Consider the following 16,496-nt stretch of genomic DNA (forward strand, 5'->3'; position numbering starts at 1 on the left):
TAAACGATTAAAATAAAACAGGAACATTGAGCTCCTGCTTTCAAGATGAATGATATCATTTTAAGAATGAATCTTGAAATATTGAACGTCAGGGTGGAGTTAAAAATTTCACACAGCCGGCTTGCATGCTTTCTTTTGCGCTGTAACTTGTGTTGCTGATGGGGAGGTATGTATTCAGTGATAGAGAGGAGTCGGAAGCAAATGATAGAACGTATCATTCATCGACACGACACCACTGCATTCTGATGGCTTGTTTGCAAAGCGAAAATATTTCTAGTACAAGATCGTGAAACGCTGAAATATCTCACATTGTGTAGCACCGCTCTTAAATTTTACATCATTACCGCTTGCCATCTGCACTTCTATTTCAGTAAACTCGTTTAACTTCTATCAACACATCCTCTAAAGTTATATCATATGCTTTTTGGGGCATTCGGAGGCAGTTTCTCTTCCGTAATGAGGAAACGGGCAGTAACAGTCTCACTTCGTGATACGTTATCGCCCCATGAACCCTGGTGCTTGAACAGAGATAAACAGAACAAAATAGTGACAGAGGAAAACGCGGCATAGTATGGACTCCGAAAGTATCATTCAACTTCTGGAATAGGCGCTAACTACGTGGCTCAGGGTGTTTCATGTTTGCAAGTTAAAATCGGCTCGAATTCAAAAGTTGCAAACAAGTGGCCCACCTTGACACACATTTTATGAAAAACACTTTCATCGTGGATTTGAATAAATCTTTCTGAAATCATCTCCGTAGCTCATTTCTATTGCGCGATGATAATTCTTGTATTATTTTGTTTTCAACTATAAAATAGATTATTATTTTTATACCACTGTCTCGATTACGTCTATATTCTATATTACCTTACCGTTAGATGATATTCTAAGCAAAAACTGCGACGGTCACGGGTACGACTCGGCTCACTGCATGGGAGTCAGTTTAGTTGTCACAAAGAATTTCAGAAAAAAAACAATGAAAGCATTTTTCGCTAAATAGCACCGTTCATATCACCTTTAAAATTAACAGACATACATTCTTTCATACATGCTCCAGGTCTGACTAAGGTACCGAAGGGGAAAAGTTTCGTCCTTCGTAACATAAGGTATTTCAGAAGCGTGAATTGTAGGGCGAGTTGGTACATGTTGACGTGAAAAAAAAAACAGCGAGAAAAGACGCAAGACCAGAGGAAGACGCACACAGACTGTCGCCGGCGACAGTCTGTGTGCGTCTTCATTTGGTCTTGCGTCTTTTCTCGCTGGTTTTTTTTCACGTAAACATAAGGTATCAACGTTCCTTCATGTGAGCCAAAATTACAAATTGTACGTTTTTAATACATTTCTATGTATTATATATTTGTGGTCTTTTATTATTGTTTTATTGAATGTAAAAATTATTGCTCACCTCCCAAAGTGTTTTTGTTTTTAATAACGGTCAGTGTTTGGATATCAATCTGCCCAGCTTGGCGTACAAGAGTTCTTTTAACTGCTCTGTTGTAGAAAGATTTGACGCAAGGCAAAGTGGTATTAAGAAGAACTAGACCGTATTGATTTCTGGGGATGGTTTAAGCATTGCTTTATAAAGCAGCTCCGACGGTAACTTATCCATGTTCTCGATTTTATGCAGAAGTGTTGGGGGTTATGGTGGTCCTATACGGAGAACTCCCGAGAGAATTAAAGATGCGGCTAGGTCGAAAGCAACTCCGATATAAAAAAAAACCTTCGTATGAATGACTCAGATGGGGCAAATTGTACTAAGAAATAAAGAAAATGGCAGTGGTTTAGCTCTGGTTAAACCTGTAGTCACGCGATAGCTACAGCTGGCCGCGCGGAATTCGCTCAGTCGAATTGCAGTCAGTCTTTCACCGCTCTGCTTCGTTGGGCATTCCTTCTTCACCTTCGTCCCTGCGCGTGGATTCACTCTTCCTCCTCTCCTCTTCTCCACTCCTCCACTCGGTTTCACCGGCGCGCCGCGCCACCGGCAGCTGCTCCGCACCACCTGACCAACCACGTGACCAGCCACGGCGCCACCACGGAGCTCAAGGGCGTCCACGCAGCTCAAGCGGTGTCACGCTGAAGGCTCGAAGTGCTATCGTAATGTAGCTAATGTAATGCAATGTAAGCTACGCACAATGCCTTTAACTACTCCACGAATTCCTGCACTCCGAATGAGTGGCTTGTGACGTATAAGTAGCTCTTCCTACACCTAAATAAAATTGTAGCGACTCGCGTGGCCTACGCCTGCCGCGTTCCGAAGAGGTTGTGGCTGCGCCAGCAGTAGCGCCTTTGAACACTCGGGACGTTGGCCGCAGTCAGAAGCTGGAGCAGGCGACAGCTTCGTTGCAAAGTCTGATAACATATGAATAAATGTGGCCAGTCGCCAGCAGGCGACCTCCACATTCTGATGACCCATCTAGACGCACCTACTCCCCGCCGGTGTTCCAGGAGGCTATAGGCTCAACGAAACTGACCTTCGGCCCGTCTCTTACACTGTTCCGGTGACGTCGGTGCATGCATGTTGGTTGGCTGCACTGTACATGAATGGCAGCATGACGGAGCCGTTTAAACAGGCAGCATTTTGATAAATTCTTTAGTCCGACCACCTACACCTACCTGTCTGCACCCCTTTTTTTTGCAGAGAATACGATGAGCTGCGCCCGGCCGTGCTGGCGATCTCCGGCACCTTCTACTACGCGCCGCTGCTCTATTACGCGACTGACCCGCTTTCGCCACTGTCAGAGTCCGCCCGCTCCGCTCAACTGAACTGGAACGCTGGTGCTGCTTCAAGAGCTCAGCTGTGTCCTCTCTTCTCTGCGACTACAAATGTTGCCGTGGCTTAACCTGCCTTTCACCTATTGCATACTGCGGACTCTCTTCGGTTCGTGCGCGCCTGCTCCTCGCTACGGCGGCAGTCTGCTGCACCTAGTCCAGCCCCATAAAACAGGAAAAATGGCAACACTGGGTTCCATCGCACGTGCTTCCGTCAAACTCGTTACTATTCCCTGTGAGCACTCGTACCATCAAAAAGCCCCATAGAACGTGAACGACTCTTACCAGGTTCTTTCTGACGCAAAACACAATCGCTGTGCCCAGTGCACTTGCCTCTACTGCAGCCGCTAGCCACCTACTTGGACATCCTGCCACCAACCTCCTACACGATACGCTCTAAGGACAGGGCTCAACCGACCCTCTCGCCTGGCAGCGTGCCCGCAGCGCTCACGTCATACCCATCACTACGAGTCCTTCTCTCGATCAGAACGCCCCTTGCCCACTCCTCTATTTCGTCGATGTAGCGAAGCAGGCGATTTCCTTTTACCGCCTTTGTCTGAAACGCACAGCGCCCACGCGTTTTCTGTGCTTATCTCTGCAAGCGCTCTTCGACGCTCTTCAATGCAGGCAACAAACTCGGTGCACAGTGCAACTATTGCTCTGCCGCTGCTTTTATGCTCGTGCATCTTCCTTCTTTCTGCGTTCTTAGCCCTTCACTCGAGCAGCATCACGGAATCCGCCGGTACCCCTGGTTATGGGTTGGCGTAACCTATTCATACCTATTCATGGTATTCAGGCGATACCTATTCATGACCTGCCGCTCCAAATGCCCTACTTACCGAAATCTGGCCTGCTACTGAAAATGCAGCGCCGAGCACCTGAACTTCGACTTCCGCCCCTGGACGCTCTCAAGTGCCTATTCGACACCTTGACTTTAGAACTTAGCACCGCGCTTAGGAGTTTCGACGATCCATTCCTTCACAGCTTTTCTCTCTGCATGCTATCGACTGTTCGTCTAGGGAAGCCCTATGGCGACCCGTGTGGCTGCATGCCAGATAGTATGAATCTGCGCAAGCGCGAGCGCCTCATAACGCTCCGGACCTTCGCCGGACAACGGCCGGACGTCGCTGTTGCCCATCCGCTGACAGCTACGTTGGCAAGTCTGCTAATGAATGTGGAAGTTGTTGCCTGTCAGGCGACCTCCAAAATATGTTTTAACATGAGCAGGATATTGATTAGCGCTATATAGTTTGGATTTTTACACCCTTCTGTTTTGCCTCTAAAGTAGTAAGGCTGATTGTTTGGAAAATCTCAAATGCTGAGGCCCTTCAGCTTCCGCTAGAATGTTTTTTTTTTAGTCATTGGCTTTCCTGTCCTCAGGCGCCTTTGCCGAGCCGTCTGTAAAAAACACGTTTTGTCACTTGAATTGTTTTTGAGCTCGTAGAACGGATATTCGCTCTATATTAGATCATCTCTCTCGTCAAAGGTACACGCTATTTTCGTAGTGATGAGCAGGTTGTCGTCAATGTAACGAATGATTTTGTAGAGAGCCAAGCACGCAATTGCAAAGTAAGAAAGCATGTTGTCAGAATTAATGTCGGGACTCCGCGTCGAGTCCTTTAATTTGGCTACACATGTGAAAGATATAACGTTCATTTTTTAAATTGGTATGGTATCACTGCATTTTGAAATAAAACGGTAAATAATCGCTAACCTGAAAATGCAATACTATGTTACTTTTTCAAACGCTTGCCCTTTTTTTTTATCTACGGGCTCTGCTACTGTATATCTCGATGGTTCTAGGGAGTATATTTAGGGACTTCAGAGAAGCCGGCCACTTATTTTTAAAATTAGATTTTGGATATACGGAGCAGCTTTTTGCGGCATAGTAATACCAGTGCTGGCAAATCGTGGCAACAATGGCGAATCATGCTAAATAGTGAAGTGATCAACAAAGTTCGAATTCGAATAAACTTTCTAATATAGTCAGGCGCCTGATTCGAAATAAAGATTTGTAGCCAGCCGTAAGTAATGCCCATATAATATTTTGAAATTTCAAAAGTGTGGATAGCATCGAGGCTGTAGTTAAATTTAGGCCATTTCTCGCGCCATTGAAGACCGTGCGGCTTCGGGAGGCCGAAAACGAAGTCAATCAGATCGCGACATTCTCTGACGCACGCACCACGCGACAATCTCAGACCGGGCTGTGCTGCAATGCTCTCCGCTCCTCACAACGTCGCTTCTCCAGCACGGGCGGGGCAGAGAATTCACACTGTACGTGTGTCCCGAAGTGTCCCGATTTCACTGACGTCACAAACGCGCAGTTTTCGAATGCTGCGAAAATGGCCCAAATTTTGTGTAGCCACAGTGGCCAAGTTAACCGCGTTTTCAAAAATCTCAAAAATGATATCGCTGTTACATAGAGCCAGCTACAAACATCTAGTTGCAATCAGGCGTCTTTCGGTAAGAATTAAAAAGCTGACTTTTAGTATTTAGTTTGCCGTTTTGCTAGTTAACTTGATTCCCATATTTTTTGTACGTCCGCAAACACTGGAATTACTATGCCATAAAAAGCTTCTCTTTAAGCCAACGCAATGGAGATGGAAGGCAGCTATGTCAAGCTCTGACGGTATGAACCAGAAGGTCCTCGTCACAATGGCCAGGGCAGCAGCCTTCGCCGAAGGTGTTCCTGAATAAGTACCCCGCCCGTCACGACCTTCTAAAAGCGCCTTTAAGGCATTTCGCCCCTACCGCCTTGCCTTAAAAACCATAGTTTTACAAATTAGTGACTGGATTCTTTGAACTATGTATATATTATGAGCGCTGTGCGCGCTCTTTCACCTCTTTCATCTGTATATTCCCATCATCATCATCATCGCTTGCCTGGGCTCCGGGGATCGCGCGCTGTGTGCCGGGCTGTTCCCGAATAAAAATGCCTGTGCAAGCAGTGGCTCACAAGCGGTGGAGGTGCTATTCGTATCCCCTACCTCTTCCTTTGGACCCGTCTTTCGCTCTCCCTGGAGCTCCGATCAGGCCGTCGTTTGCGTCTGCAGCCCTCAGGTATGGAGGAAGGCAACGGAACACACTCACTCCCATCGACTTCAACGCTTACTGCGTCTGCCCCAGCCTGGACCGTCACCAGCCACCAGCGTGACCCTCAGGTCCTCGCCGGACTTCGTGGCGATGACGTCGTCGACTGGCTCTACAACTACACCAGGGTCAGTACCTTCAACCGGTGGGATGACTCCCACAAGCTGCTGAATGTCGTTTTCTACTTAATAGATGTTGCAAAGACGTGGTTCCTAAATCTCGAAGATGACATTTCCGACTGGCCTATATTCACACAGCAGCTGCGGCAAATTTTCGGCACGCCGACAGGCCGCTGTGAGCTAGCCCCGCAGAAGCTCGCCGCGCGCCTGCAGCAGCCTGGGGAGTCCTAGACATCTTTTATCGAGGACGTTCTTGCTCTTTGCGGCCGCGTTAGTGATGACATGCCTGAGTCGGAGCGTGGCCGCCACATTATTAAGGGCATCTGTACCGTTGCTTTTAACGCCTTGATAGCCCAGAACCCCTCCAGCCTATCTGCCATTACCCTCACATGCCAGCGCCTGGACGAGCTGCAGTCATGCCGCCTTCAGCCAGACCCCAGTGATGGCAGCGTCCTCATTGATGGCAACCTTCGTTCCGTCATCCGTGCCCTGATACGCGAGGAACTCTATGGGCAGACCCCACTCTCGTCCCTCCCACCTTTTATATCCCGCCTGCTACACCTGACTTGCGCAGCGTCATCATAGATGGCCGCTTTCACTTGCGCCGTGCCCCCCCCCCCTTCCCCACCTTCTCGTCCGCCCACTTATGCCGACATTGCCTCGAGGCCACCCAACCCGGTCCCTCCGTCTTGTTCAACGCCTGTCTGTGGTTACGTGGCTGCCATGGCTCCGTGTCCCCGAGCAACACCTTATGCTCCAGCCTGGCGTACTTCCCGTCCTGTCTGCTACTACTGCGGGATCCGCGGTCATGTTTCCCGCGTCTGTCGCCGGCGACAGCAAGATGAACGACGCGGTTATGCTTCCTTCGAACGTGCACGTGCGCGCCAGCCGGATACTTCTACCACGCCGTCCCCCGAATTTTCCCGTCGCTATCCCTCACCGCCATACTCCCAGGATATCATTCGGGCTCCCGTTCTACTCACCGCCACTCCCCTTCACCTTTTCGCCGCTCATCACCTCTTCGTCCTGCCTCGCAGCCCATCGCTCCTAGCCCGGAAAACTAAACGAAGCAGTTTTTTTAGGGAAAGCTGCTTACCGTGCGAACTGTAAAATTCCTCCCGACCGCCCATCGAATATGTTAACAGTGTGTGTTGAAGGGGTGTGGACCCCAGCTCTCAACGACACGGGCGCCGTTTTCTCCGTCATTCACCTTGCCCTGTGTTCCCGCCTGCGCCAAGTCACAACTCCATGTACCGGTTCGCCTCTCCGTGGAGCCAACGGCACGCTCATCCACCCCTCCGGCCAATGCACTGCGCGCGTTTTCATCGATAACCAGCGCTATCATATTGAATTTGTTGTCCTCCCATCCTGCGTTCATCTGATAATTCTGGGCTGGGACTTTTTGTCGTCGGCTTCTGCCCTCGTCTCTTGCAACGACCGCCTCATCAACATAGCAGACCTCTACTTGGCATCTTCCTCTGACCGTTGGGCACCGCGTATGGTCGCTGCTGTCGACTTCGCTCTGCCCCCTGGCCGTGAACAGCTCAATCATTGCCACTTTCGACGGCGCTTTCGACGGTGATGCCTCAGTCAAGCCTGCGCCATGCTGGACCTCCCAAGGCATCGCTCTTGCCGTTTGCCCCACATGTTTCGTCCGTGGTTGCGCGGTCGTCACGGCGCTGAACACTACAAGCCAGTCCGTGTTACTACCGAAAGGCGCTACCATTGGTTCCCTGTTTGAGGGTGAACCTGTCCCTATCGACACCGACCCGATTTCATGTGCTCTGCTACCAGCTGATACTCCCGCTCCGTGTTCTTCCTCTGCGCTCGCGGCCGCTATCAGCCCTCACCTTACGTCTGAGCAGTCGGCCGCCTTACTAGAAGTTCTTTTGACCCACCAGAACTCATTTTATGTGTGCACGCCCGCTCTATAGGCCAGACTTCTGTAACGTCCCATCGCATACAGACAGACGGCTCAGCTCTGAGCGCAAGATCATTGAAGACTAGGTATTAGACATGCTTTCGCGCCACATCATTCGATTGTCTACAAGCTCCTTGTCATCTCCTGTCCTTCTCGTGCGTAAAAAGGACGGCTCGATTCGTATTTCTATGCCCTTAACAATATAACCCATTAAGATGCATATCCGCTTACTCGCATCCACGACGCGTTGGACTGCCTCCAAGGCGCTGAGTACTTTTCAAGCCTCGACCTCCGCTCGGTATATTGGCAAATCCCCATGCACGAATCAGACAACGAGAAGACCGCCTTTGTTACCCCTGATGGTCTTGACGAATTCAATGTGATACCTTTCGGACTGTGCAATGCCCCGGCCACATTTGAGCGCATGATCGACACCGTGCTACGGGGAATAAAATGGATGAACTGCCTTTGCTATCTGGACGATATTAGCATCTTTTCGTCCGACTTCTCCCAGCACTTGCACCGTCTCAACGAAGTTCTCAAATGCCTTGCGAAAGCCGGTCTTCAGTTAAATACCAAGAAGTGCCACTTTGCCAGTAAGACCATCAAAGTACTCGGCCACGTCGTGAGTAAGGCTGTTATCCGACCCGATCCTGAAAAATTTGTCGCTGTCCTCAGTTTTCCTCGCCCTCAACGCCTGAAAGAACTTCGCAGCTTCTTGGGCTTAGCGTCCTACTACCACCGTTTTATCTGTACTTTCACTTCCATAGCGTCCCTGTCTGCGTGTCTGGGTGAAGAATTCGCTTCATGGATGGCCGATTGTCGCCAGCTCACCCACCTCAACACCGAAGCCGCTTAGCAAGACCGCAAGCACCGCTATGACCGGCAGCACCGTATTGTCTCCTTCAGACCCGGTGATGAGGTCCTCCTTTGGACGCTCGTGCGCACGCCTGGTTTGTGCGAAAAGTTTCTACCGCGCTTCATCGGACCTTATACTGTAGTCAAGCAAACATCTCCCGTCAACTACGCCGCTGTTTCCTTGCACCTCGTCATCGACCGTCGTCGATGTTCTTAGGAGGTGGCTCACGTATCGCGTATGAAGCTCTACATCTGTCGCCCCTCTTCTATTTAATACGCCCGTCGCCCCTCTTCTATTTCCTGCCGAGGGACTATTTATGTGAGCGCTGTGCGCGAGCTTTCACCTATTTCATCTATATATCCCCATCATCATCATCGCTTTCCTGGGCAAGCGATGATGATGGATGATGATGATGACTATATATATATATATATTGACACGAGGATTGGAAGTAGAAGAAGAAAGAGATCGCAGCCTCTAGAAGTAGACGCCAATCCCCCTTGTGGGTATGTGCCATTGTGTGAGGTCAACAACAACAACAACAAGTAGACGACGCTGAAGGGTAGATCCGTTTCTCTGGTGCCCTCGTTCAGCCGCTGCAGTTCCTTTTCAGTGTAGCAACTGTTACACATCTGGTGGAGCAGTGCTGGGTACGCTTCCCGACCTGCGTACGCCTACGAGATAAAGACGGCACTCACACCGGTCCATCAGCGCCCAAGCCACCGCCTCCGCGGTGAGACACCTGAGTTCGGGCCTCTGACAACCCGACGAGGAAGACGCAGCCTCGACCGACGGTTTCACCGGAAATGGCCACAGACAGTAGGTTCCCGGCGCCCATCCTCTTCCACACGCCGCGAACACCACCATCTTTTCACGGCGACGTGTACAAAGATGCGGAAGGCTGGCTGGACACCTTCCAGCGGGTCGCCCGCTACAACGGTTGGAGCGAAGACCGTAAGCTCCATAATGTGTATTTTGCGCTCGAGGACTCCGCTAGGACATGGTACGAGAACCACGAGAGCAACCTGTCCACCTGGGAGACATTTCGCCAAAATCTCATAGCTACATTCCCCAACGCAGACCGCCGGGAGAAAGCTGAAGCTGCGCTTCGCTCCCGTAACCAGCGGACTAACGAAAGCGTCCGCATGTATGTAGAGGACATGACGCGCCTCTTCAAGCGTGATGACCCATCCATGGCGGAGGAGACGAAGCTTCGCCACCTCATGCGCAGGGTCAAGCAGGAACTTTTCGCCGGTCTTGTGCGCAGTCCACCGCGTACTGTTGCCGAATTCCTCACGGAAGCGACTACCATGGAGACGACGCTCCTGCAACGAGCCCGGCAAAACAATCGGGATGTAAGCACGCTTGGGCCCGCTGTTTCTTCGATGCCGCTAGGGAGTGATGCGGCCGTTTTACGGGACCTAATCAGGTCGATCGTCAGGGAGGAATCACAAGCCCTCCAGCTGCCTCCCAGCGCGCCGTCTGTTACATCGCTGTCTGAAGTCGTCCGGGACGAGGTGCGCCTAGCAGCACAGCAGCAACAACTGCCTGAGATCCCAAGACAGACTGAGGTCAGACAAACCTATGCATCTGTCCTCTGCCGGGCCCCAACGCCAGGCTACGACGTGAATACCGCGACTTCACGCAGCGCAGCAGTCTGGTCTTTCCCGTGTGCCTGCTCGACCAGCTTATCAGCGACCACGGAAGTGTGAAGTGTGGCGTGCACCGGACCGGCGGCCCCTTTGCTACCACTGTGGTGAGGCGGGACATCTTTACAGGGCCTGCCCGTACCGCCGAGTGGGTCTGCGTGGTTTCGCGCCCGACGACCCTTGCCCCCGGAATGGCGAACGACCATTCGAAATTGAAGCTCATCTGTCGGCCCGTCAGAGGCCTGGGACATACGGTCGCTACGATCCTAGGTCGTCATCTCCGCTGCGTTACCGTTCCCCAAGCCCTCGCCGAGACGCCGGCTACCCTGAGCGGCGATCTCCCAGTCCACGCCGGGAAAACTAATTCCAGCGGTCTCCGGAGGCAAGGCCGCTGCTGTCGGGAAAACAGAAGATCCTCCGCCGCCGATATACCGATACGTTGATTCCTCACCGGGGCAGGGTAGCGACAGCATCCGACGCGCTACTTCTGATTTGCGTGTGACGATTGACGGAACTGACACCATCGCTTTACTTGATACTGGGGCTGACTATTCCGTGATGAGCCACACCCTCGCCCAGGAATTGAGCAAAGTTTTGAAACCGTGGTTGGGCCCTAGCATTCGCACGGCTGGAGGTCACCTCATTAGCCCGGCCGGAAGGTGCACAGCCCGAGTCGGCATCCGCGGTTTGTCTACGTGGGTGAATTCGTCGTGTTGAGCGAGTGTTCGAGAGATTTGATCCTGGGCCTCGACTTTCTACAGGCAAACGGTGCTGTGATCGATCTACACGAGGCGCGAGTCACATTTTCGACGAAGCAAGCCGTGGCGCACAGTAACACAGAAGGCCCAGGAGTCAACGCTCTGCGTATAGTCGAAGACGACGTAATGCTGCCACCACGGTCCAGTGTGCTGGTGTTATTGAGGAACGACTCGTTTCACGACTACGAAGGTATTGCGGACAGTCACCCTTCGCTGTTGCTCGAGAAGGGTGTGGCTATCGCACGCGGTCTTGTTGAACTGAATGACGGCTGTACGACAGTTTTTCTGACAAATTTCTAGAACGAAATTCAGCACCTCGCCAAGGGAGCGGCCGTCGCCTTCCTCGACGACGTGGATAGGTTGCCGAATCTGTGCCCCGTACAGGTGAATCTTCACGACGATGCCGCCCCAAGTAACGCCCTTCAGAAGGTTAAAATCAACCCGGAGTTGTCACCTCAGCAGAAGAACCTTCTGTCGTCGCTGCTACTTGATTTTAAAGATTGCTTCGCGGCGAGCTCCAAGGTCTGACGTACGCCGGTAGCCAAGCATCGCATTGTCACCGATTCGGCCACGCCACCAGTTTGTCAGCGTCCATACCGCGTTTCGCCTAAAGAACGCGAAGCTATTAGGACGCAAGTCAATGAAATGCTTGCAGACGACGTTATACAGCCGTCAACAAGTCCGTGGGCGTCGCCGGTGGTCCTGGTGAAAAAGAAAGACAACACGTTGAGATTCTGTGTCGATTACAGGAAACTGAATAATGTTACCAAAAAGGACGTATACCCACTCCCGAGGATCGATGATGCCCTTGACCGACTCCGGGGCGCCAGGTTCTTCTCTTCCTTAGATCTGAAAAGCGAATATTGGCAGATCGAGGTGGACGAGCGAGACCGCGAGAAAACGGCTTTCGTCACACCCGACGGACTGTACGAATTTAAGGTGCTCCCGTTTGGACTTTGCTCCGCTCCGGCCACATTTCAACGCATGATGGACACTGTTTTAGCTGGTTTGAAGTGGCAGACGTGCCTTGTGTACCTGGACGACGTGGTCATCTTTTCGTCTAGCTTCGAACAACACTTGCAGCAATTGCGCATTGTCCTTCAAGCTCTTCAGTCTGCACAACTAACGGTCAAGCCAGAGAAATGCCATTTCGCCATCGAGGAGCTCCGTTTCTTAGGACATGTTGTCAGCGCACAAGGTGTTCTTCCAGACCCCGACAAGACTTCCGCCGTCTCCAGTTTCCCACGCCCAACCGACAAGAAGGCCCTCCGACGTTTTTTGGGCCTCTGCTCGTATTACCGCCGCTTTGTTAAAGATTTTTCTTGCCTAGCTGAGCCATTGACTGCCTTGACTCGAGATGACACATCCTTCGTATGGGGAAGTGCCCAAGACGCAGCCTTCGAGGAACTCCGCTGCCGCCTTCAAAGTCCACCAATACTAGCTCATTTTGACGAGAATGCAGAAACTGATGTCCACACTGACGCCAGCAATGTCGGCCTCGAAGCGATCCTCGTACAGTGGCAGGACGGCGCAGACCGAGTAATCGCCTACGCGAGCCGCACACTTTCTCGATCGGAACGGAACTATTCGACGACCGAAAAAGAGTGCCTTGCCGTCATCTGGGCTCTGAGTAAGTTTCGACCTTACATCTACGGCCGACCGTTTCGTGTTGTCAGCGATCATCACTCGCTATGCTGGCTGGCCAGCATTCAAGACCCTTCTGGCCGGTTGGCCAGATGGAGCCTCCGTTTACAGGAGTACGACGTTACGGTCGTCTATAAATCGGGTCGGCAGCACCAGGACGCGGACTGTTTATCACGAGCGCCCGTGGAACCGGCTACGCAAGACATTCCCGAAGATTGCCCTGTTCTTTGTGCCATTAGCATCTCCCGTATGGCGCAACTTCAACGAGCAGATTCTGACTTGGCGCCACTCGTTAAGTATCTGGAGGGTTTGAATTCTCATATACCTCGTGTGTTTCGCCGTGGACTACAGACCTTCATTCTGCGGCGTGGAGTCCTCTACAAGCGCAACTTTGACAGCAACAAAGAGTCGTTTCTGCTTGTTGTGCCATCCCAGTTACGCTCCGAAATCTTAAGCGCTTGTCATGATGAACCATCCGCCGGCCACTTGGGGGTTAGTCGCACACTGGCAAAGATTCGGCTTAAGTATTACTGGCCCAATTTATTCCCATCCGTGCGTAGATACGTAACAACATGCCGGGATTGGCAACGGCGCAAATCTCCTCCTCTGAAGCCAGCCGGCTTTCTGCAGCCCATAGCACCACCAAAGATCTCTTTTCAGCAAATTGGTATAGACCTCCTCGGCCCTTTTCCGAAGTCGACCAGAGGAAACCGGTGGATTGCGGTCGCGACAGATTATTTGACCCGATACGCTGAGACCACGTCACTTGCAAACGGTACTGCTGCTGAAGTCACCGACTTCTTCGTCCACAACTTCGTCCTGCGTCACGGCGCTCCTGCAGCTATCATTACTGACCGTGGAGCTGCATTTACGGCCCGCTTCACTCAGGCTGTACTCAAGCTCACGCACACCAGCCATAGACGTACAACAGCCTACCACCCGCTGACAAATGGCTTGGTAGAACGCCTCAACAGGACCTTGACCGACAAGTTTTCCATGTATATTGATATCGAGCACAAGACATGGGACGAAATTCTCCCATACGCAACATTCGCGTATAATACCGCGCAGCAAGAGACGACGTAGCTCACTCCGTTCGAATTAGTCTTCGGTCGACAGGTTACCACCCCCCCTCGACGCTATGCTACCCGTGGACCCCCCTGACAGTGAGAGTGAACTTGTTATCGACGTCGCCACCTATGTTCAGCGCGCGGAAGAAGCACGGCAACTGGCCAGACACCGCATTCACCGTCAGCAGCAGATCGATGCTGACTGCTACAACCTTGGACGCCGCTACGTTACCTACCACCCAGGCGACTATGTGTGGGTTTGGACGCCCGTTCGTCGTCGCGGGCTGTCCGAAAAGTTACTGCGCCGCTACTTCGACCCTCACCTTGTTGTCCGCCGCCTCAGCGCCGTAACGTACGAAGTTGCACCAGCCTCGCCAGCTCGTTCATCGCACAACGGCAAGCGCAGCGACGTTGTGCATTTGGTGCGAATGAAGCCGTACTACGAGTGACCCCCCGGTTGACTTTCCGGCTGCATGTAGTCATATTCCGTGATGTCAGACTCGTGGTGTACCTCTTGAACACTTTTTCTCCCCGCTATTCGGTCTTACGGTAACACCGCATCGGGGCGATGCTCCTGAAGAGGGGGCAGTGACACGAGGATTGGAAGTAGAAGAAAGAGATCGCAGCCTCTAGAAGTAGACGACGCTGAAGGGTACATCCGTTTCTCTGGTGCCCTCGTTCAGCCGCTGCAGTTCCTTTTCAGTGTAACAACTGTTACAATATTAAGGAAGCCAACAGTCACCGAAATCAAGGTGCATAGGGGAATGTTTCTTTTTTTAATATCTAGTGCCAATCAATTAGTTTTTTTAAAGAAAATTACTTATAAAGCAGCAGAAAAAACAACCATGCCGCGGTGGGATCCGAACCCACGACCTCCGAATATCGCGTCCGGTGCTCTTACCAACTGAGCTACGGCGACGGCTGTCCAATCTGCTGCTTTCGTGGGTATGTTTTGCGTGTAAGCGAACCTTGAGAGTGTTCCCCAGCGCCACCCTCGTCCATAGCGGTGGACGTAGCACGTCCTGTAATACCGCAAGTGTGACGTAGAACGTCATCTAACGGCGAGGGTGGAAACTGTGCGAGAGCCCTCTTATTCTACCTAAGGCATCAAGACTGACAGAACCGAGACCCCCGTTAAGCTATTAGCAGACAAGGCAAATGAAGTGAGGGGCTCGTTTGACAAACATATTAAGGAAGCCAACAGTCACAGAAATCAAGGTGCGTAGGGGAATGTTTCTTTTCTTTAATATCTAGTACTAATCAATTAGTTTTTTTAAAGAAAATTATTTATAAAGCAGCAGAAAAAACAACCATGCCGCCGGTGGGATCCAAACCCACGACCTTGGAATATCGCGTCCGGTGCTCTTACCAACTGAGCTACGGCGATGGCTGTCCAATCTGCTGCTTTCATGGGTATTTATGTTTTGCGTGTAAGCGAACCTTGAGAGTGTTCACCAGCGCCACCCTCGTCCATAGCGGTGGACGTAGCACGTCCTGTATTACCGCAAGTGTGACGTAGAACGTCATCTAACATCGAGGGCGGAAACTGTGCGAGAGCCCTCTTATTACAGCCGTCGCCGTAGCTCAGTTGGTAAGAGCACCGGACGCGATATTCGGAGGTCGTGTGTTCGGATCCCACCGGCGGCATGGTTGTTTTTTCTGCTGCCTTATAAGTAATTTTCTGTAAAAAAAACTAATTGATTGGCACGAGATATTAAAAAAAAGAAACATTCCCCTATGCACCTTGATTTCGGTGACGGTTGGTTTCCTTAATATGTTTGTCAAATGAGCCCCTCACTTCATATATATATATATATATATATATATATATATATATATATATATATATATATATATATTGCAACGACCGAAACATTACAGTTAGAGGTAGGCTCTCCGAGACAAGCAGCCGCTAGCAGGAAGACGCTAGCTCACGGAAAACCAACATCCGCTTCCACTTCTGGGCTTCCTGCAAGCTTTCGCAGTCGTCGTCCTCACGTCTGTAACATTTTTCCTCTGCGCAAGCAAAACCCCCTGGGCGAGTCAGGCACAGTCACGAGAATGGCAGGGCCACGTGGCGTGCGTGACTTCAGATTGTGCAGAACGTCGACCGCTGGTGGTAGTGGTGGAAAAACTTTTATTCAGCAACCCTTAGCAGGAAGCCGGAGAGGGTGGGGATGAGGCAAAGAGGGGTTGCAGGAAACAGGTGGGCCATCGCGGTCGCGCTATGTGGGCAGCAACCCGTGAGCCCTGGCGACCTCAATGGTCCAGGTCACCATTCGGAGCGGAACCTCCGACTGTGAGCTGTCCAGCACGGCCGCTCATCTCTCCTGGTCATCGACTCTCAGAAAAGGACGAGTTGGACTATTAGGGTAGGCCCTAACTATGTGATAGACATCTGCATTAGGGCGTTGGCAGAATTTTTGAGGCCAGACGATAGCCCCTGGGTGGATGAGGAAATTTGGGAAGGGGTTCGGAAAAGTGTGTGACTGAATCCATTTCCAAATGAGTTGCTCAGCTTTACTGAGTGATTTATGAGGAAGAGAGTGAACTAGCCGGGAAACCCGTTTGTGGAGCGTAATTTCGTGGTATGTCTTCATGTGTTCTCTGGCACTGC

General features: G+C 51.3%; 1 long non-coding RNA gene across 2 annotated transcripts in view; it reads right to left on the reverse strand.

The window, feature by feature from the left end:
- The window catches only part of LOC144118630 (uncharacterized), a 51,521-nt gene that overhangs the window by 20,395 nt on the left and 14,630 nt on the right, over positions 1-16,496 (reverse strand). The gene's annotated exons all lie outside the window — the stretch shown is intronic.

This window comes from Amblyomma americanum, chromosome 2 (genome assembly GCF_052857255.1).
Source record: "Amblyomma americanum isolate KBUSLIRL-KWMA chromosome 2, ASM5285725v1, whole genome shotgun sequence".
Lineage (NCBI taxonomy): Eukaryota > Metazoa > Arthropoda > Arachnida > Ixodida > Ixodidae > Amblyomma > Amblyomma americanum.